At 44.9% G+C, this 21,042-nt stretch overlaps 1 long non-coding RNA gene and 3 other non-coding genes across 6 annotated transcripts in view; all 4 read left to right on the forward strand.

Moving 5' to 3' along the window:
• LOC138566365 (uncharacterized) overlaps window positions 1-6,975 on the forward strand; it is a 45,668-nt gene extending 38,693 nt beyond the window's left edge. For all 3 annotated transcript variants that reach the window (XR_011301921.1, XR_011301920.1, XR_011301922.1), the window contains 2 exons: window positions 3,340-3,381; window positions 6,671-6,975. This is a non-coding gene — a long non-coding RNA (uncharacterized lncRNA). The remainder of the gene's footprint in view (window positions 1-3,339; window positions 3,382-6,670) is intronic.
• On the forward strand, window positions 3,190-3,260 carry LOC138568155 (small nucleolar RNA SNORD65). Its single transcript, XR_011302521.1, has one exon. It is a non-coding gene; the product is annotated as a small nucleolar RNA SNORD65 (small nucleolar RNA).
• Window positions 5,115-5,187, forward strand: LOC138568159 (small nucleolar RNA SNORD65). Its single transcript, XR_011302525.1, has one exon. It is a non-coding gene; the product is annotated as a small nucleolar RNA SNORD65 (small nucleolar RNA).
• On the forward strand, window positions 6,532-6,606 carry LOC138568163 (small nucleolar RNA SNORD99). Its single transcript, XR_011302528.1, has one exon. It is a non-coding gene; the product is annotated as a small nucleolar RNA SNORD99 (small nucleolar RNA).
• Window positions 6,976-21,042: the final 14,067 nt, after the last annotated feature.

The raw sequence follows: 21,042 nt of genomic DNA on the forward strand, positions 1-21,042 counted from the left end.
TCCAGACCATCAGTCTGGCTTCAGGGCTGCCTGAAGCATGGAAACTGCTCTCCTGAGCATCCTTGAAGACGTCCTCTCAAACCTCGACTCCAACACCCCGTGTGTCCTTATCTTGCTTGATCTCTCTACTGCCTTTGACACTGTCAACCTCGCCATCCTGCTCAACCGTCTACGTGATAACCTGGGTATCATTGGACAGGCTCTGGCGTGGCTGACTTCTTTCCTCTCCGACCGACCCTCCCAGGTCCAACTTGGGTCCTTTCTCTCCGATATCTTTTTCTCTACTTGTGGCGTCCCCCAGGGTTCTAAACTCTCTCCTTGGCTGTTCAACTAATACCTGGCACTTCTTGCCCACTGCATCGCCACTCTATGCCCAAAATTCCAGTGCTATGCGGATGATACCCAGCTCATTTTCAGGCTACCCTCTCCTTCCCTCATCTGACTGCTATCCAGGAGTGGTGTCGCCAATGACCTCTGCCTTAATGCCAGTAAGACCGAGATTCTACTCATCGGCACACCCACTCCCTCCTTCCCTTCAGCTCCCTGGCCAGCCTCTTGGCCCTCTTCCTGCTCCCACCTGCAAGGCTAAAAACCTCGGGGTCATCTTCGACTCCACACTCTCATTCTCTCCTCACATATCTGACGTCTCTAAGAAGTCACACTACCAGCTGCACCTCCTCGGAGGTATTCTTCCTCCTTCCCCCAGAAGCTCACCGTCTCCAGAGCCTAAGTGCCTCTATCTAAATCTGCCTGCCTCTACTCTCCACTCTTTACAAATTATCCAAAACAGGATTTCGAGACTTGTGCTTGGCCTCAAGCCAAGGGATCGTATCTCTCCAGGACTGTAATCTCTGCACTGGCTCCCAGTTGCTGCAAGGATTAAGTTCAAAACCCTCTGCATTATCCACAAGGCCCACATTACCTTCAACTCTCACTTCCTAAATACCTTCCTTCTCGGGCTCTTCACTCATCTGCCTCCAACTCCCTCAGGGTTAGTTGTGTCTGTCTGAAACTTGAGGAGAACCGGTTCCGGAAACTCCTCAAAACCTCCCTCTTTGCTTCTGCTTTCTCTGCCTCTTTCCCCTGCTGAAATTCCTGCCGATTCTACACTGGTTACCTGGCCACCCTTCCTGATCTTTGGCCAGGTCCTGCCTTTGCACTCATCCCCTGCCTCCCTGGCAACCCCCTGCACTTGGGAGTGTTTCTGTATCCCTTCAGTCCCCTTCCAGCACTTATGTCTGCTCTTACCTTGCTCTTGCCACCATCAGTTGAGGCAAAAGTTGAGCAGCACCAACAAGTAACCAGGGCAATCTAGGTGGATAGTGAGGAAATCAAATCAAGGGCCCTAGGCGAAGTCAGTGGACCAAAAGTCTTTGCAGAGGATCACACAGTTCATGGTAGATTGCGGTAAAGTTCAGAACTTTAAAGAATAGAGAAGGACAAGCCCTCGGATAGGAGAAAGATTTCAAACATTTCACTGCGGTCTGACGGAACGAACAACCGGGTTTGAACAGTACCTTAAATGGAGAAGGCTGTAGCTGCTCACTGTTCCTGAAGCGACTGTCGGACTGACACGAAGTAGGAAGACTGGAGGGTCCTGCACTGCCCAGGGAAGAAACCAGCAACAAATAAAAGGTGCACTCCTTAAAACCCAAGCAGGGTCTGGTTCTTCTGCATATACGGTTCACTGTCGCTGTGCACAGCAAATTCGACCAGCGGAGGGAGGCCTGGCTTGCAGTTTGGCGAACTGGTTGGTCCCACAAGCTCAAGGGGAGAAGATTCCTTGCAGATATTCCCTGTCATCGAATTTTGGAGATTTGGAACCGCTGCAGGAATTCACCGGGAGGTTTAGTCGTGGTAGAGGTCTTCTTCTGTCAGCTTCTCTTTGGTTCTATCTAGCCAGTGGCAACTCTGCCTTCCCAGTCCCAGAGACCTGCTTTTTATGCAGTTTTCCCCCATTCACAGAGCAGGGTGGCTGTCCTGGCGGGACAGTCACGCAGTCAATCAAACAGGAGTGCGACTTGGGTTACCAAGGGAACCCATGGCAAGGGTCCTAAAACCCCTCCCTCACATCCTGCCTAGCCAGACTTTCAGGCACCTAAGGAGGGCTTCTGTGCAGAAGCCCGCCAAGGGGAGGTGAACAAAGGAACCAAACCTGGTTTGGTGCGCAGAGTAAAACACTAGACTTTTACAAAAAAGAAATGGCGAATAAACCCATCTGGAACCAAATTACAACAAATATGGCCCAGTGGATTTAAGTTCGAGGCTACTAAGGTAGACTATAACAAGGCTATATAAAATAACCGCTGTAGGAAAAATAGTGTAGATACCACTGCCAACCGCCAAGTCTTTGTTCTATGTGAGACAGAAACTATGTTCTACGTGAGACAGACAAAAAGGATAACTATTAACCCTTTCCAGTACTCTTTGTAAGATAGGTTGTACTGGGTCTGTGGTTTTACAAAGACTAATAGTCAATGGCAACTTTACATTTTCTGGGAGACAGTAGTCAGTCCCAGAATATGGAGTTTAAAGTGGGAAGTCTGAAAAAGACAACCCTGTGTCACTGCACTGAGGGTGCTGTGGAACACACATTAAAAAGATGCTTATGGAGTAGGTGAAGCTCCAGTCTGTGAACACAAAAATGTTACACAGCAAAACACATGTAAGAGTGGGGAAAAAAGGCTCACTCTTACCAGGTGGAAAAAATAAATCCTAGAAATCCAGCAAAGCTGCTGAGGGACTCAGTAGGTAAGGGAAATTGGCAATTCTGGAGAATTCTCCCTAACGCAGGCAAGAGTGAAGTGAGTGCTGTAGGCACTGAGGGGCATACTTGTATCACATGCTTAATACCAACGAGTGGTTTCTAAGCATGGGATCAGTATTCAAACTATGTTGTGCTGCCTTATCTTGCTTCCAAGACAAATGCATTGCCCCTGAGCTTACCCTCCCTATGAGGGTGGTGGGTGGTTACTTTATTGAGTGAGTTATTGGCACTTAAAAGCTCCAGTGATTAGGATGTTGTAGGCTATGCAAGTAAATTGAGATCCAGTTATTTTATAGCACTTCTTCATATAAAAGTACTGGCACACAATTAACCTTTTTCTTGTCAGGATAGCGCCTTGTTTTCACGACTGATGTGGTGAGACCAACATTTATTGTGAAGGGTTTTGTGTGTTAGCCTAGTGTTAATGATGACACTACTTAAAACAAGCTGGAATTACCGGCAGACTGTCAGTGGTGAGACTATTTTTCTGAACACATTTAAACGTGCTCTCTGTGTAAGAATTTAATGTCAAATATAGATGTTAACTCCTTACCTTTTGTTGTGTTATGCAGGTCGAAGATGTTGCTTCTAATGACAATATAATTTGACTAGTGGTGAGTATATTGGGCCCATGGAATATTGTGCAGTGCTATATGCAGAGGGTGAGGGGTTGAGTTCCCAGTGATGTCTAGGTTGTCTGTAACTGATTACAGATGTAAGAATAGGTCCCTTCTGTCCTAATGGGTGACCCAACAATGGTTTTCCTACCCACCCTCAACCTTCTGTCATATCTATCATCTTCATATATATATAGAATCCCTAATCAGCAGCACTTAATTGATTGGTTGCTGTGTAGGTTCACTGTGGCACTGATTTATTTGTTCTAAGACACTACCAGCCCTCTTCCACTGAGAAGGCCAATATTTAATGGAGGGTCCTTACTTTGCGCTACTTTAATTTTACACTTCAGTTTGGTGAACTCTGTTTAGATTCTTGCTAACTGATCACGCTTCCTTCCTTACTCTAACTCCTTAGTTTTGCGTAGCACCACCTTCCCTTCTGTTAGTTGTAACTTATGTAGGGCACTGCCTAGCAGTAATCCCAATGATCAACTTGGCTCCCCCCGCAGCCCCCAATCTCCAATTTTAACCTGTCTTTCATCCTTCACTGGGCAAGAGTCTAGATCCGATGTTGCTACATATATTGGGCATTCGGTTGCATACTAAAGGGCTTGGTTAATACACAAGTTAACGAAACATTCTTCACAATTCACTACAGATTAAATCCTCTCTCCCTGGTTCTGTTCTATACCTACCTCTTCCTGCAGTTACAGCACTAAACAAGCCAAAGCCACTTGGCTTGACTATTTTTGCTTTCAAATTTTTCAAGTCCACCAAAGCCATTTCTTATGCTAGGTTTGTCGCATTTCCTATGCTTAACAGGTCTAGATATCATGTTCTGTTCTCCAACAGCATGTTGACTATGGTATTTCTTGACCGATGCCACTCCTGGCCCACACCTTCTGGAATTACTGTTCCACTTTGAGATGTCCTATGTTAACTGGGAGCAAGGGCCTTTTGCAATTTAGGCCAGGGAGGGGACAGCAATGTGTCTTTTCAGATCTTTTGAACTGGTGCCTTCGATTTCCCTGTCCCTTGCCAATGGTTGTTGGCTAGTGTTGATGATGGTTGTATATTGGAAAAGACAAAGGTTGCAGATCACTAAACTATTTTGCACCCACCATCCTCACTGATGGTTCCTCCCGTCATAACCCACCAGTCGTACATAACCCCCAATTTCTTCCAGGCCATGTGCTTGAGCTGCTAACGGTGTGGTGATAACAGCTATGCCTCTATATTGCAGTTAAATGCCTACAGCTTTTAATTTCCTCCATGGGTTTGCCTCTTAAATCACACTTGTACAACCTCTAGTCTACACCTTTGAATGCACTATAATCCCCCTGGAGGACATAACCTGAACAGACAGGATGTTATGTATGTGTATTCCTGAACTTTGTGGTCATTTGCAAGGCCTCTAGTATTGGGTTGTTTTAATCGTCTGCGGTTTCCCGCACTAAGTGCTGTGCATATCTTGAATCTTGCTTCCACTACATCTAAGAGTTTAGTTGTGTTTCCATCATTATAATTTGCTTCTGTGACCTAGTGAGACACAGATTTTGGGAGTATGATTTGAATGGTTGGTAGATGTAGCAGTTTGTTTTTTTGGATAGTCTAATGGTTGAATTAATGGGTTGTACTGCCTTACAGATGGCAGTGTGTACTAGTCGAACAGGGCCACCTGTGGTTGCCATTTTCAAGCTAGCATTCAATTTAACCTGACGCTGTTTCCATGACGACACTCCTACTGAAAAAGCTGGAATTACCGGCAGATTTGTCAGTGGTGAGGACATTTTTCTGACTACATCTTGAGGGTTTGCGTTTATTATTTTTTAACATGTTATGGTCTTGCAGGGCTACAAGAGGAGTTGAACATGATGGTTCTACTTTTCCAGCACCTAGTTGTCCGTTTCATCCCTCCAATCCTGAACAGCTTATCCAGTTAATATTTTGCTTGGGGCACCATAGCATTTGCTTCTAAATGATGCATAGGAAAAGCCATCCGATGCAACAAGTTTCTGTTTCTGATCCACAGCGGTTTAAACTTTATTGCTTCTCTTTGCCCAGTTTGGGAGTTCATTTTTCAGTTTCTTACAGAAAGCAAGGCAAGATCTCAATTGTCCTACTATTGGGTTCCACACTGCTTATGGAATAGTGAGTATGAGTAGAGTTCTTTAGTCTTATGCTTGTTTCACATCCTCTGCCCTTGTGCAAACATCAAAATGAGCCTGAAAGATGGGGGGGGTGGGAGGGGGAGGGAGTGAAGCCGACAGATGTGGTGATATTTTTAACCTCTGACTTGTGGCTGTTTTGCTTTCTTCCTTGGACACAACTAGCTTTTTTTTCTTTTTTTTCCCAGTTCTAGTTGCTGAACTCTTGTGATCATGCAATGGCTGGCACACCAGTCGCCTTAACTCAAGGTGGCAATGTGACGTGGAATGGTAGTGCCGGTATTAACCAGACTCCTTGACTAGAATGCTAGCCCCCTTCAGACTGTTGTGCTAAAGTGATGGCAGTAGGCTGTGATCTTGCAGATTTATTGTACTATGCGTTGTATGATCCTGGCTAGCACCCTGTATGTGGATTAAATAATTGTTGGTTTGGATGGCTGCAGGTGAGAAACTCCTGGTTCATGTACCATCTATTTTCAATGGCTTGTACATGGAGCATGATTTGAGAGTAGGGCAGATGAGCTGTGCTAAAGCAAGCTAGTTTAGTTGTGGCTCAGTGTTGGTGCGCTGTTGTCTGGGGGATGTGTGCATCAGTTCTTGGTTGGGGAGTTGAGCAGTAAACAAAACCTGCATGCCTACTTCTTGCAGACTGGTCTCATTTCAGGATCTTGTATTTGGAGGACTCATTTTGAAGGTACAACTTTGATATAAATGTTACATTAAAAGTAGAGCAAAACAAGAGGTGATGGCTGGAAGGTTTAGAATGAATCTTAACCTCTGGCATTGCTCTGGTAAACCCTCCAGACCATCGTTCTTCGCCTGCCGAGCCATAAGGGGAAAGACCATATGCAAATCAGGCTTGGCCCCACCCCCAAAGAGGTAGTCCAGCCCGAACTGCTGGGTCACATCCCTTCTGCACGAGACCACAAGCAACCAGTTTGCACTTACTTCTGGATTGTGGCATAAGCAGGCACCAGCTGGTCTATGATGACACCAACTTTATTTGCTGACTCCTTGGATGAGGCGTGTGGATATGGGACTGAGATCAGCTGCTAAGAATTGTGATTTCATAAATGTAGTTGGCTATGTTGTAATGTCTTTTCTTCTCTTTGCAGGTATACTGCGAGTGATTGTGCTCGCTTCACAGTGAATCCTGGATACCGAAACTGCTAATTGAACTTGTTTAGGTTGGATCTACAGGACACAAGCTACCAAGCATGGAGGCTGCTGTCTGCTTTCTGTCTCACATGAGACTTGTATGCATTTGGCAACAAGAAAACTGTCTTACTACTGGAAGTGAGGATTCAGATCTAAACCTTATGGTTGTTTTGCCCTCATGGCTTGTGAAAAACAGTTGATTAAAATGTTATTGGTTTCTGTAAATTTAAATCTTTTTCAGAAATAAAAGATTGCTGCCTGATATTTGTGTGAAGTAAATGATTGGGTGCCGGAGACTTCGTTTTTAGTAAAGGACTTGTGGCTACAGGATGGCTTACAGGATACGTGCCCTCATTTCTAGAGATTGTACTTTGAAAAGTTTATTGTGCATAGCACTGTTGAGGATTAGATCTATTAGATTAGTATGCTTGGTGCCAGGCATTGTACTTCTAAGTGACTAGTCGGGATTCTCTGATTTCACCATATAGAATGTGTAGTCACAAAGGAGCACACACCATGCAAGAAGCCATGCTGCTTATTACAGTTCAGCCAGCACAAATCAAACTCTACAGGAACTGATTGATAGTGGTCATTTGTTCATACAGTGTACATTAGTGTTAAATGTACAATGGTCAAAGCATTTACATCCTAAAGGTTTGTGTGTTCTGCTGTTGCAGAGAAATTAATTGGCTATACTACGTCATCTTTTTAGAGCTAAAGATCAGCAGTATTACCAACTCAAATCACCTCCCATGTGGCGCCACATCACTTCTTGGCCCTCCCAGGAACCGTTTGAAATTAGTGAAATAGCCGGAACTGCCATTGAGAAAATAATCCGAGATGCCCTGCTTCTGGTCGGAAAGAGACGTTCACACAGTACCCACTGGATCTTGGCCTTTGCAAATCTTTTGGTGGATACTCTGAAGGCTGACCACCGCCCAGGGACAAATGTACTGTTTGTCCCTTCCTGGAACACCACTCTGTTCAGCTTCCCATTTTCATAACCCCATGCCGATAGGCACTCGTGGCCATGTGAACGATTTTCTGATCAGATGCCCTTTTGCATCACTTTGTTGGTCCGTTAAGGGACCTTTGTGCCGTGGTATTGCCACGGTGGTCCTGCGGTGGATCTGGGAACGGGTGGGGTGAGTTGGAGTGATGTGCTGTTGGCAGCTTCAGTTTGGTTAGTACCGTTTGCTGAGCTTTGGTGTGCTTTTTGGTTGGTAGCTGTCGTGGCTCTGTTTTGTTGACGCGAAGTGCATGTGGTTTGAGGTGTATGCAGAAAGGTAAGATTTTTAGTGGGTTGGTAAGTGGCATCGCTATCTAGATATGATGCATGCTTTTGTTAGGTGCTTTTACAGGAAATGAATACTGTTTCAAAGCGCCCATGGGACAACAAAGGGGACAATGATCAAGGGCATTAAAAACAATTCAGTGGGGGGTCGAACCTATAGGCCTTTTGATGTTTGGATTTTTGCAAGTGCAAAAAGAGAATGGGATGGGTGTTGTGGTGCTCATGTAAGTGTGAGCCTCCAGGATGAAAGGTGAGCTGAGGATATACAAGCTATGGGGCGGGGGGGGGGGGGGGGCAGAAGCCTAAACAAGCCACTGAGATGAGAGTGGAGGGGAAGGCAGAGGTAAAGAGGAAAGTCCTGAGCCTCTGGAATTTGACAAAGTGACGTGCAAGATGAAGAGGGATGGCAAGGCTGTACCAAAGAAGGGAGCCAGCTGGGGGACTTCCTGCCCTCTGTTTAGAGAACGATTTACAGAGTTGGTGCCAGAGGGAAAAGGGGTCTAGAGGAGGAATACTTACTAAGATTTGCAGGTAGTGTGGTCGCTGTCCAAGCCTTTCGGATAATAGAGGGATTTGAATTGAATCCATTAAGTAACTGGGAGCCAGGAGTTTGAAGAGCTGTGAATCGTCTGCATAACACTGGAAGTTTGGGGAGAATGAAATGAGGATTGCCAGCTGAGAAAAGTGGAGGTTAAATGTGCCAAGGGGAGGATGATGAAAGCCCTGGGGATGCCACATGAGAAGGACGCCTGAGAGGCAAAGGTCCCAAGGATGACTTGAGGAGCATTCAGGAAGGAAAGAGGATGGCCAGTCAGTGCACACTCTGAGATACCGAGGGTGTCGTGGAGCCTTTGTAGAAGGATGGAGTGGATGACCATGTCAAATGCAGAGGGGAGAGCAAGATGGGTAAGGAAAGCTGGGAATTTGGAATCCAGAAATGCGAGCAGTGCTTCACGGGTGTTCAGAAAAGCAGTTTCTGTGCATCTGGATGCTCTGATTCCAGAGTGATGGTAATGGAGACGACCAATACATTCAGTACATTCAGTGTCAGTTGGGACAGGGCTAACTTCTCCAGCAATCTCCCCTGGAAAGGGGTGATGGAGATAGGGTGGTAGTTGGCTGGACTGGTTGCCTTCTGGGTGTTTTTTGTTTAAGAAGGGGGAAAACAAGGAAATGCTCGCGGGCAGAGGAGAAGGAGCCAGTAGAAAAAGTGGTTAGTGATCAGCAAGTGCAGAGGTGAGAGAGCCAATGTCGAACTCGATAGTTCTTGAAGAGCAAGGGGAAACCCTGTTAGAAGAGACCTTCATGGAGCATAGAACTCTGGTGACTGCATCAGGTGGGACAAAGGCGCGAGCAGGAGTGGCGAGTCGGGGGATGAGGGATGTGAGTGTGACAAGGCTGTCCATAATGTGCTAGGGTTTGGTGGTGAAGTGAGTGGCGAGAGAATTTCAGAAGGCCTGAGAGGGAGTAGGGGAGGGGGATAGCTTAATTTTGAAAAGTTAAGCCACGTTGGAGGCTCCAGATACCCATGCCTGAATGTGGGTCCTTTTCGTGGCATGTATAGTTGTTTTGCCTTTGGATTAGGCGGCAGGCCAGTTTGTCCGAGGGTGCGCCTGACGTTTGCCACTTGTTCCACAGCTCTGCACTTTATCAGGGCTGCAAGTTCAGAGTCATACCAGGTGTTATGCTAACAGGTGTGTTTAATGCGCATCCTCATGATGGGGCAAGAATGTCAAGGGTGTTGGTTATGGACAGGTGGAAGCTGCTGAGAGCGGTTAATGGGTAAGTGCTGTGTCTCGAACTCCTCCAGGCCACATTTTTCCGATGGCAGCGTTCAGCATACATTCTTTTTTTCTTTACATTTTGTATGTTGTCCATAGACAGTGCAGTGTACGGGGGATTGTGGGGTGTGAGGGTGTACATGTTATCGGAGAGGGTCTGCATTCAATGTGTGTGTACATGGTGTGAAGGTGTCTGTGAGGGATTGTGCATTTGCTCCATGAAGGCAAATGATAGTTCATGTGCATGCACATGCACGCATGTGTATGTGAACATTGACACATAGTGTGAGAGTTATCAGTGTGTGTGCATGTCTCCATGTAATTCAGAAGATGCCCACCCTGTTTAGAAACTGTAGTTTTAGTTTTGTCCAAGTGTCCTGTACTAAAAGCCCCAACATGCAAAGTAAAAAGGAACTCTGAATGATCTTCCATGTAACAAGGGGCATGTGGCACACAAGCATATATACAAGATATGTAATCTGGCTATAATCATGATTTCTCCTGCAACTCTACTTGTTTGGGTTGAATGGCAGTAGGGGATCTGTGAGTTGTTGGATAAGGTGCGCAGTGTAGAATCGGAGGGGGGGGTTACAAAAAATAAAAACATTCAGCTGTAGAAAGTGAAAATGTGAATGGAGAGCAGTGGTGTCTAATTGCCCCCACCATATTCAGTCTAAGGGACTGGAAAGTCCCTCCCTTGAGCTACAAAGAAAGTATTTTTAGCGCTGGCTCACGTGCATTGGTGGTATAGCTAAAAAAAAACATAAAATCATGCAGTGATTGAGTGAACGTTTCTATGAAGTTGGCAACATGGATCAAAAGCATGCCTGTTAGACTCCATAGTCCACAATACAGAGTGTTTACCAAAATATACTGTTTTACATTTTTTTTTTTTTTTTGAAGTCGAACCCCAGTCTGCCAGAGTTCAAGGACCAGCCTTCCACCACTAGACCACAATTACGTTTTGCTTCATAAAGCATACATTTCATACTTGCTTACAATATAAATGTCCAATTGTAAAATTCTAAGTGATAAATTTATGAGAATCCTAACAATATAATTGTAGCATAATGGTTCAGTGCTGCATCTCGAACTCCTGCAGGGCAGGGTTCTTGAAGGCAGCAATTTCAGTTTTATAATGTTGCCCAGAGACCGTGTAATACATGCTCTATCCTGTTGGATATGTTGCAGTAGATACATTTCACGTTTACTCCACATTACAAAATGCAAAGAGTGTGCAGGTTCATGACTTGCCAATTGCAAAACAACCTTGCGCCAAGAGGTCTGTGCCCAACTGGCTGCGTCTAACTGGGCATGCTCAAATTAGGCGAAACGGTTGCGCCGTAACAGCATGCGCCTCAATGACTATGCTGAGCTGTCCTATCACATGCTCCCAAGCCCTTTGTTTTATAGCCAGCCTCCTGGTGACTGTGATATATTGCACAACCCCAACTAATCACTTTAAGCAGCCGGAAACGGGAAAGAATTGACACTCTTAGATTAACATATGCTCAGATATTTTCTGCACCCAAAGCTGGCACCCATGAATATATACACACAGTACTGCTTAGCTGAAAAAGTGAGGAAGGGACTGGGCCCCTCACCATGTGGCTCTTAAGTGGTCTTGTAACTTTCCTCAATTATTTGGCACTATGGCCTGCGGCGCTGTTTTTTTCTCACTTTGAAGCAGGATCAGTCCTGGTTAGTGCATGTATGGGAGACCTGTGTCACCAGTGATTTCACTCCTGATGTCACTGTAGCTGTAATATATTTTTTTTGTTATGTATAAAAGATTGCAGGCTTTGAGAACTCCCAATGTTTTAGTTAACACCCTGTGTGATTACATTATTTGCTGAGTATCTCACACTTTGGTTACGCAGCATGCAATAAGCCCCTCTTTTTGTGGCTGGTCTCTTGGTGACTGTCGTCATACATGGCACAACCCCATTTAAGAAGCATTATAAGGGAAGGAATTGGCCAGCTGCAAAAATGACATATCCCCAGGTACTTTGTGCCCAATAGTGAAAATCAAAAGATGGCACCCATGAATATATGCACAGTAAGTGAACCTATATCTTAAAGTGAAATATACAAATGTAGTTCAATACAGATTAACCCTCACTCTAACTCGTCTCCATGACTATCAGTCTGGCCTCCGAGCTGCCAGAAGCACGGAAACTGATCTCCTGTACATCTGTGATAACGTGCTCTCCAACCTTGACTCTAACATCTCTTCTCTCCTCATCCTGCTCTCTTCTTCTCACTGTCAACCATGCCCTCCTGCTCAACTGTCTCATGATAACCTGGGTATCACAGATGAGGCCCTGGCCTGGCTGACCTCTTTTCTCTCTGATCGACCCTCCCATGTCCACTTGGGTCCTTCCTATCCTCCATCTTACTCTACTTGTGGTGTTCCCAAAGGGTCAAACCTCTCTCCCTGACTGTTCGATTAATAACTGGCACCCCTTGCGCACTGCATTGCAGCTCTCTGATCCAACTTTCAGTGCTATGCGGATGACACTCCTAATTTTCAGGCTGCCCTCCGCCACTTCTCCCTCCTTCCCTCATCTGACTGCCATCCAGGAGTAGTGTGCTGAATATGATCTCTGCCTTAATGCCAGTAAGACAGATTCTCCTCATTGGCACACCTGGATCCTCATTTCCTGTCACTCTGCTGGCCTCCCTTGGCCCTCTTTTTGCTCCCAACTGTGAGGCTAAGAACCTCAGGATCATCTTCAACTCCACACTTTCCTTTTCTCCTCTCAACTCTAATGTCTCCACGTCAAACTACCAGCTGCACCTCCTCAGAGGTATTCTTCATTTCCTCTCCTTCCCCCAGAAGCTTACGGTCTCTAGAGCTCTGGTTCTCTCTAGGCTAGACTACTGCAACAGCCTCTTTCTAAATCTGCCTGCTACCACTCTCCGCCGTCTGCAACTCATCCAAAAAAGGACTGCAAGACTTTTCCTTGGGGTTGACGATGTCTGAGAACATCAAGAGTATCGGATATAGCAGAGTAGAGCATCAAAAGGGGTGTGAGTCAGCCAAAGGTCGGGTAACAGAGAAGGTGCCTGGCAGTGCTGGCTTAGCCTGTGGGGAGGAGGGTGAGCTGGGAGGAAAGGAGAACGTGATCACTCCAGTAGACGAGTTGTGAGAGGGATAGAAAGGGAAGGCCTGAGGAGTTCAGAACATCCAGAGTGTGCCCTGCAGAGTGGGTCGGGCCAGAGGGGAGAATAGAGAGGGAGCGAGAGCCGTAGGTCACGAAAGAGTCCAGACAAGGCATTCAAAAGAGTAGGCCTGCATAGGAATGACAGAGGCAGGAATCCGTTTGGGGAAGATCATTCATACACCCCCCCCCCGGAGTGGTTGGACTTGGGTGCAGAGAGGAACTTGTAGCCATCAGGGAGGAGGTTGTCCATGCTCATGACAGCTGGCCATGAACCATGCCTCGGTGAGACCTAGGACATCGAGGTTAAGTTCCTCCAGGAAGCGGCAGATGCCAGGCAAGTATTTGACAGCTGAGCGAGAGTTAAGAGTGGTAATATGGAGACAGTTGCCATCCTTGAAAGACTTTGGGGAGAGGTCCAAATTAGTGGTACGCCCTGCAGAGGTGTAGAAGAGGAAGGAGTAGAGGGTAAGGTTGCCAAGGAGGAGACAGAAGGTGAAGGCGAGGAAGCTGTGGAGGGAAGAGAGGGGACAGCAGGAGAAGGAAGGAAACTGATGCAATGTGGAAAGCATCCATCAAAGCGATTGGACTGAGGGCCTTGGACCAAGACGATATAATTCAAGTAAACATTAATGTTGACCCTAGAGGAATCCACCATTGATGGGAACAGAAGAGAAAGTAGAAAGCCCAGAGACCATATACAGAGTTTGTAGTTCTGGCGAGGGAACAACAAAGAGGATGTTGGTGAAGGTTTGCTTGGAGCTGGCACTGGTATAGGTGTTGGCAATAGGGAGGCCTGGGATGGGGACCAGGTTATCCTTTTAAACGTCTTCCTACCAGATTTAGTGAGGAGAGCAGCATAGTCAATAGAGAAGCAGTTAGAAAAGATGGGAGAGACGGAGAGCACCATAGAGTAGGTAGGGAGAGGAGAGGAGAGGAGAAGGGAAGGACTCTGGGCGGGGTGGAAGCAGACAAGACCGAGAGATGAGACAAGTTGACAATTATGACAGGCACTCAGGCAATGGTGGACAGTTGCTAGGCGAGTGCTTAGCTAGGAAGTCGACCACAGAATGGCACTACTATCACAGTGATATTTAGACACACGAGAAACGCACCTGTCTGCGAGTCCTGCAAGGGGGGAAATCGCCTAGGTTTCAAAATGCAATTTTGTTTGAACACACCTAGAAAACACACCTACGTCGGAGAGTCCTGTAAAGGGGGGTGAGGGGAAATAGGTTTCACAAAGCAATTTTAAATACTTTCACAATGCATGACTGAGAATCTGCTATGGGGCAGGGTTATCCGAATAGAGTGCATTCTCTAATAACTAACCAGGGCAGCTCCTACCTTTTTTTTTTTTTTTTTTGTTTGGTCGATGCTGGATGACAGCTGTCTGCTGGCTTCCCCTGTAGACACCTCAGACAGGAGCTGGTCCTGCCAAAGTGGTGCTGCCCTTAACCGCAGGGGCTGCTGGGCAGAGGGCTGCCCTGGGACAGTGATAATGAATGGTGGGAAGCCAATCTGGAGGGTGGGCAGGAGGAGGAGGGGGAACAAAGACACAATCACCGGCACCAGGGCCCAAGAAACTCCAATAAGCAAAAATCTGTAGGTGGAGCAGAGTGAATAACGAGGCACAAAGCACCTACCCCATTTTTCGCCCTCTACTTTAGGGCCCGGCCTTACGAAAACTTATCAAGAGCCGTGAAGCGAACAAATAGAAGACATCAGGAATAGACCTGATACCACATCATAGGCGGATCATTTTTCTCTATTGATGTCAGTATTTTTTTTAACATTGCTCCACAGTGCAATTGGAAATGGCTCTAAATCAGGGGCGATGGGTGTTTTGTAACTGTAAATCCTTTTTTAAAGGTCGAGATAAACCATTTACTGCTTACCTCGTACATAAAATGAGAACCCCTGCTTCAATCAGGATTTCACCATCCTTAAGTTTACTCCACGGACTAGACAAGGTTATTAAGGTACCTTGTCTGGTCACAGATTAATCTCAATCTTAGAGATACAACCGAGCACCAATAGCTTACCTTTCTCTTTTCGATCAACAGTTGCAACATAAAAAGACAGACTTTTTTTCGTTGCCACCAAGAGTGGGAAACATACTCACCTGATGAAATCATTGTATGTTTTGTTTTATGGTAATAATTGTACAGTAGCAAATACTCCTGGGCTTATGGGGCTGTGACCCCTTCCTTGCTTTGAAGCTGAGGGTTCATCGCAGTTACTGCCAGAATGGGAAAACCACTGTTGCTGTAAAAATCTAATTTTGTTATATTTACTGGGAGACGACAAATACCAGAATGCAATTCAGTAAAAGGAAAAAAAAAAATGTCTGAGTGCAAAACGTTCAAGAACGGACACTAGTAAGGTTTAAAAAAATAAATAATTTGAATGCCCATTCGGTCACCCATCCATGCACTAACCGGGACTGACCCTGCATAGCTTCAAAGGAAGGAAAGGACTGGCCCGTTTCTCTAAGTGGTCTTGTAAATTTGGCCCATTTATCGTGCAACATGGCCTGTGGAGGCTGGCCCCTTCACTTTGTAGCTAAACAGGGTCTGTCCTGGTTACTACATGGATGGGAGAACTGGATGGCAATTTTGGCGCTGTACAGAGGACAAGTGATTTGATCACCCCTGATGTCACTATAGCTGTAAAAATATCTTTTAAAAAATAACAGTGGGTATTGAACTCATAACCATGACTATCCATAGTACTTTATAGCCTACAATATTGCCACTTAAATCAGAATGAAGGTTGCCCCAGGTCTTCAAAAAGTGCCCCCCCTCATCTGTGCCAGCTCCCCCACTTCTCAGATGTCCTACTCGGCTCCCCTTCCCCCTCGCACACTGTTTCTGTGATGCAGTTTTCTTTGAGATGTCAGCTATTTGAGGCTATAGCCAAGGCTACAGAAAGATTTCTGTTGCAAACTCAGTCCTTAGACCCACTGCAACTCCCGAAATTTCACCAGGTGCCCTCTAGCACACCCCCCCCACCTAACTCTAGCCTGAAGGCATTTGCAAACTTTTTTCCTGCATTTCATTTTCCCATATCCTCAGCTATAGCCATGGATACCTTTCATCGAGAGAAAAACAAGATGACGGTTGTTTCATTTTTAAAAACCCCCGGTTTTGGGTAAATCCCTATTTTTGAGAAGAGGGCACCCTGTTCTCTGTCAAATATAAAAATAACTACTGCATGGAATAACCCCAAACCATGCATGGATAGCGAGTCAACTCTTTGTGCCCAAGTTGTTTCGGATATGTTCCAATCTGTCCAACGTTTTGGGCTGTGCGCTTTGGCAAAAATTGACCGTGTTCGTCCATGGAAAAATGAATGGGAAGTAGGCTGCACTTTTGGCACACAATTTTTTTATTTACACTTAACGTTTTATATTTCTAACAAATCTTTAAGAAACGTTCCAGTCTGCGTGGGGGCGCTAGTACCTAATCACTTCTGAAATTTCGGTCAAATCTGTTACTGAAATCAAACGTTAGTAATAGAATTTTGAGGGTTTCCTATGGGAATCTGACTCACCTTAACTGTAGGGTGGCTATAATATATATTTTTTTAATATATGACCTGCCAACCCATGAAGGAATCAATTCAAAGTAGTCCATCCTTCGACCTGAAGTAGAGATAACTTTGAATTCCGTGAACAGTCGAATTGGAAGCACAATGTCCCTCCTTTCACAGTAATCAACCAAAGATCTTTGTTGGAAATGATACTCTCGTCCATCAACATTCCTCAACTTTCATCAGGGTCTTAAGTACATAGTTGATCCAATAATTCCTATGTAGGTTTTCTCTGACCATACGATCTATCAAAATGTTTTGATTCAAACCATCTGCTGGCTTGGTCCATAATGATAACCACATACACATAGGTTGTTTCCTGAGCTCCTCATTTGTAATGGGAAGGTTCAGTTCTTAATACTTGACAAAGAGTGGGGCCAAGCTTGGGAGGTTGAATGTGTCTACTAAAGGCATCCTCCTTTTAGTTGGATTATGCGTGTCCTCAAATCCCCAGAGATCGGTGCCATACATTGTTATTGCATTTTGTTTTGCCCTATATATTGCAGACAATTTGCAGTGCTGTCAATGGCTCCACATATCTGACCCACAGATGGGGCTTATCTGGATATTATCCCTTCCATTGCATTTGTTTGTGAATACCACCCCACATAACTAAATTGATCTACCTTCTCCAGTCTGAGGTTGTTCTGAAAGAAGAGAAAAGTAATAACATGTTTCTCCCCGATCATCATTACCTTTGACTTCATGACATTGACTGCTTACTCCAATGAATTTTTAAACGGTCTCTAGTGCTTTGCGAGTCCTTACCACCAACACTGCTTAATCTGTATAGTTCGGAAAAGCAATACAAGTACCACCAGTCGTGGGAAAATCTGCCAATGTAGCATCTAGCTTGGACTCCAATACATTGGTATAGAGATTGAACAGGAGTGGTGCCAAACATCCCTGTTTCGCACCCCTACCTACGTTGAAGTAGTGAGTACACTTGCCCACACATCTGATGCAAACCGCTGCCCTTTGCCTCAATGTAAAAGCTTTATTATAATAGCATTTAGCCACTAGTGCATATACATTAAAAGTTGGATCTCTCGTGCCCAGTCCAGCGCAAAAGCCTCTGAGTCTCAACCAAAATTCCCACAACCCCTCAAGCCTAGTGGAAATCAGTTTAGCTGAAAGTTGACTGCCTGTATCCAATAAATCGATTGAATGGTACGATTGTGGAAGTGCTCAGTCACCCCTTCTTATAAAAAGTCACAATAACTGCCTTTCTCCAACTCCTGAGGATTTTCCCAGTGACCTAGATAGCATAAAACATGTTTAGACTTCTAGAGAGCCACTGAATCGCGTCAGGGCAGTGCTCTTAAAAGCTGCTTGATAAGTGAAGTCTTCCAGAACTTCCTTTATTGAAAACTCTGCTGGTGAAGCATGCTTGAAGCCCCCTATAGAAGTTAAATGGTACTGTGAAAATTCCCTATCCAAACCTTCCATCAAGTACACATCCTGGAAATACTTAGTCCAAGCCTGGGGACTGACGCTGATATCGCAAAAAGGTTCAATGGACTTACTCTTTGTGCATGTGACCAAAGTGTATGGGAGCTATTCAAGCATGCAGCCTATTCTATTTATTGTGCTGCCTTTTCTGCCTAAATGTTTTATGCACCCAGGTAAATAATCTTAAAAGCAACCCTCTTTAATGTCAACTCTTCTGGACTAGAAGTAGTTGATTTAATGGCAGTTATTAGCACCTGCTTAATAACTTGCACTCCCGTGAGAACTAGCTTATCTTGACATAGCGTGTATTCGCTCCTGGGTTTGCGGGTTTAGATTTGAAACAAAACCCAGCTACCTCTACAAATTGACTATGGCTGCAATTCTCTCCCAGGCAGTACAGAATCTCAATATCGTCAGTTGACAATTTAGCCCAGATCAATATTTTCCCCTTTTACAAGGCTACCTCAGCTGGATACAATGTGGAAGAATCAATGACCCCACTGCTATGTGTTTCCCCATACCAAATTTAGAGAGAGTGCTGCCTGATCACTATGTGAGTTATGGATGACCTCGAGTGACTTAAAATGGCCCTAATCGCATATTCTTAGTATACAATAATCTATAATAGACATGAAACGTGAGCTCCTCAAAGTGATATTTCCATGGATGTTAGGGGGGGACTCTACCATTGACCATTCCTGGACCCCAGTAAAATAAAAACATATTAAATTTAAGGGCAAATGCACCCTCCCGTGTATCTTGGAAAACTGGCAATTGTATATATGTGTCATGGTCATGAATCTCCCCCACATGGTCCCTTACAAAGGCGTGACCTCAATTTATTTGTATTTCTTTTTTAACTTACTTTTTATCAGCATTTATTAGGAGCAATACAAATAAAGGACTGTTTACCGATAAAATTCATTTCTGCAGAGTTAAACCACTACCAAACCAAAAAAAGCATAGGAGTTGAGGCTCCCCAGCTGTGTCATGCAATACAAGTCTCATCAACAATTCCTTCCAAATCTAGAACACCATCTAACAAAATGTATACTCACTCCCACCCTTCCCAAACTTAAAGTCCAGGTTAAAGTTCATCCGTGTGTTGTAAGGCCCAGCTATTGAAAGCCTTTGGCACATTATTTTGGGAAACGGGAATTTTGGTATATTGTCTTCCCCCCCCACCCCCCACCTTCTAAACATCCCATGTGTCATTTCACCCGTGTACAATCATCTGAGGTTCTGCTCCTTCTGCCACCCACCCATATAAAAGTACATACCACTCCTGCCTGAATGCTTCCAGCTTATCATTCACAATTGCAGTCAATCCGTCCATTACCATCATGGTATGCACTTTTTGTTCCCAGACATCCATTGAAGGGAGGATTTCATTCTTCCAGACTTGGGTGATGATCAGTTGATCTGCTTTAAGCATTGCCTCCCACGTTCTGGTAGTCTATGCTCATTTAAGTCCTTTGCAGGAATCCCCAGAAGCATCTGCAAACGGTCCAGCCCCAGCTGAATCCCAGTAATTTCTTTCATCCAACTCAACACTTCCTTCCAGAAGACCTTAACCTTGGGGCAATGTGGCCACATGTGTGAAAGGGGCCCCACCTCCCTGCATCTCCTGGGACAGAGGAGAAGATCCCAGGAAGATCCTAGACAACTTCAAAGGGTCAATTTGCCATCCCATCAACATTTTATAATTGTGCTCCATTGTAGAGGTGAACAGATTACCAAGAAACGTGACACTGTATATTTTCACCCACTCCTCCTCTGATAACTCCGCCCCTGCTAAGTCCACCCAATATCTCTGAAACGTTTGTCTCCCTTTCAACATCAATGAGTTTAATTTGGATAGAAAGCTCTTTCTAGTGTGTGATGAGTCAAAAGTATTCCGGTCCCTTGGCAAAGAGCGTTCCCATTTTGGATCAGTAAGTATACCCTTCACATGAATATATTTGAAGACCGATATAGTATCTTTGCCCAATACCACCCAAATCGACTCCAGGTCTAAGAATACCACATTTTTAAATAATTGTCCGACCTTCTCAAGGCCTAAATTGGACCATAATCTGCAAATGTCGCAGACCCAAACTCCCAAAGTTAAATGGAGGACCCCATACTGAGGACGGCGGTGAAGACCACGTTGAAAACATTTGTTTTAACCCCCTGTCCTGCCAGACCGACCAGAGGACCCCCAATGTGGGGTGCGCGCACTGTCACTCTGGAACTGCATTCAGCAGGGAGCAAAGATAATTCCTTACCTTTAGCGGGTGGACTACTCGATCTTCAAGATATGCCCAAAAGGTTTTTGTGTCATCCCTCATGTGGTCCCTCAGTGTACGTAATTGGGCAGCTTTCTAATATAGTCTAGTATCGGGGAATCCAAATCCCTCCTTGTTTCTTGAAAATGTAAGAGTAGCCATTTTCACCTTCGGGGTCTTATTATTCCGAATGAATTTGCTGATGTATCCCAGTGAGTCCAGAAAAAACCTGTCTGGCAGTTGACTTGGAATGGAGGGAAATAAATATAGTAAGTGAGGGAGTACATTCATTTTAACTGAGGTCATGCAGCCATACCAAGTTAATATCAAGGGGTCCACCTCTTCAGGTCTTCTTTAAGCTGTGACGGAAGGTGGTCATATTTCACTCGTACCATCTCTATCAAATCTCTAGTTATCTGTATTCCCATGCATGGAATTTTGTTGTGTTCTATTCTCATTCCCGAGTATTTCGTCCTCTGGTCCAATAGAGGACTATACATATGAATGCATGATTTCAATTTGAGGCCAGATAGGAGACCTGTAGGATTGTTTAGCGTGTTTTGGGAGCACAGAGCGCAGCACCACTGCACAGGATCAATGTATAGCATGTGTTTTTTTTTTTTATGCAGTACCACTGCATGGGTTTGGTGCATTGCTATGATGCAATTGTTTCAAGCTGTGTGTTGCCAGTGTAACATGGACATATAAGTGAGGGCAGGTTATTCAGTCAAAAAACGATTTTTACATATAAAATGCAAATCATTTTTTTTCACAGTT

The sequence above is a fragment of the Ambystoma mexicanum genome, chromosome 2p, assembly GCF_040938575.1.
Source record: "Ambystoma mexicanum isolate Mex_15411 chromosome 2p, UKY_AmexF1_1, whole genome shotgun sequence".
Taxonomy (NCBI): Eukaryota; Metazoa; Chordata; class Amphibia; order Caudata; family Ambystomatidae; genus Ambystoma; species Ambystoma mexicanum.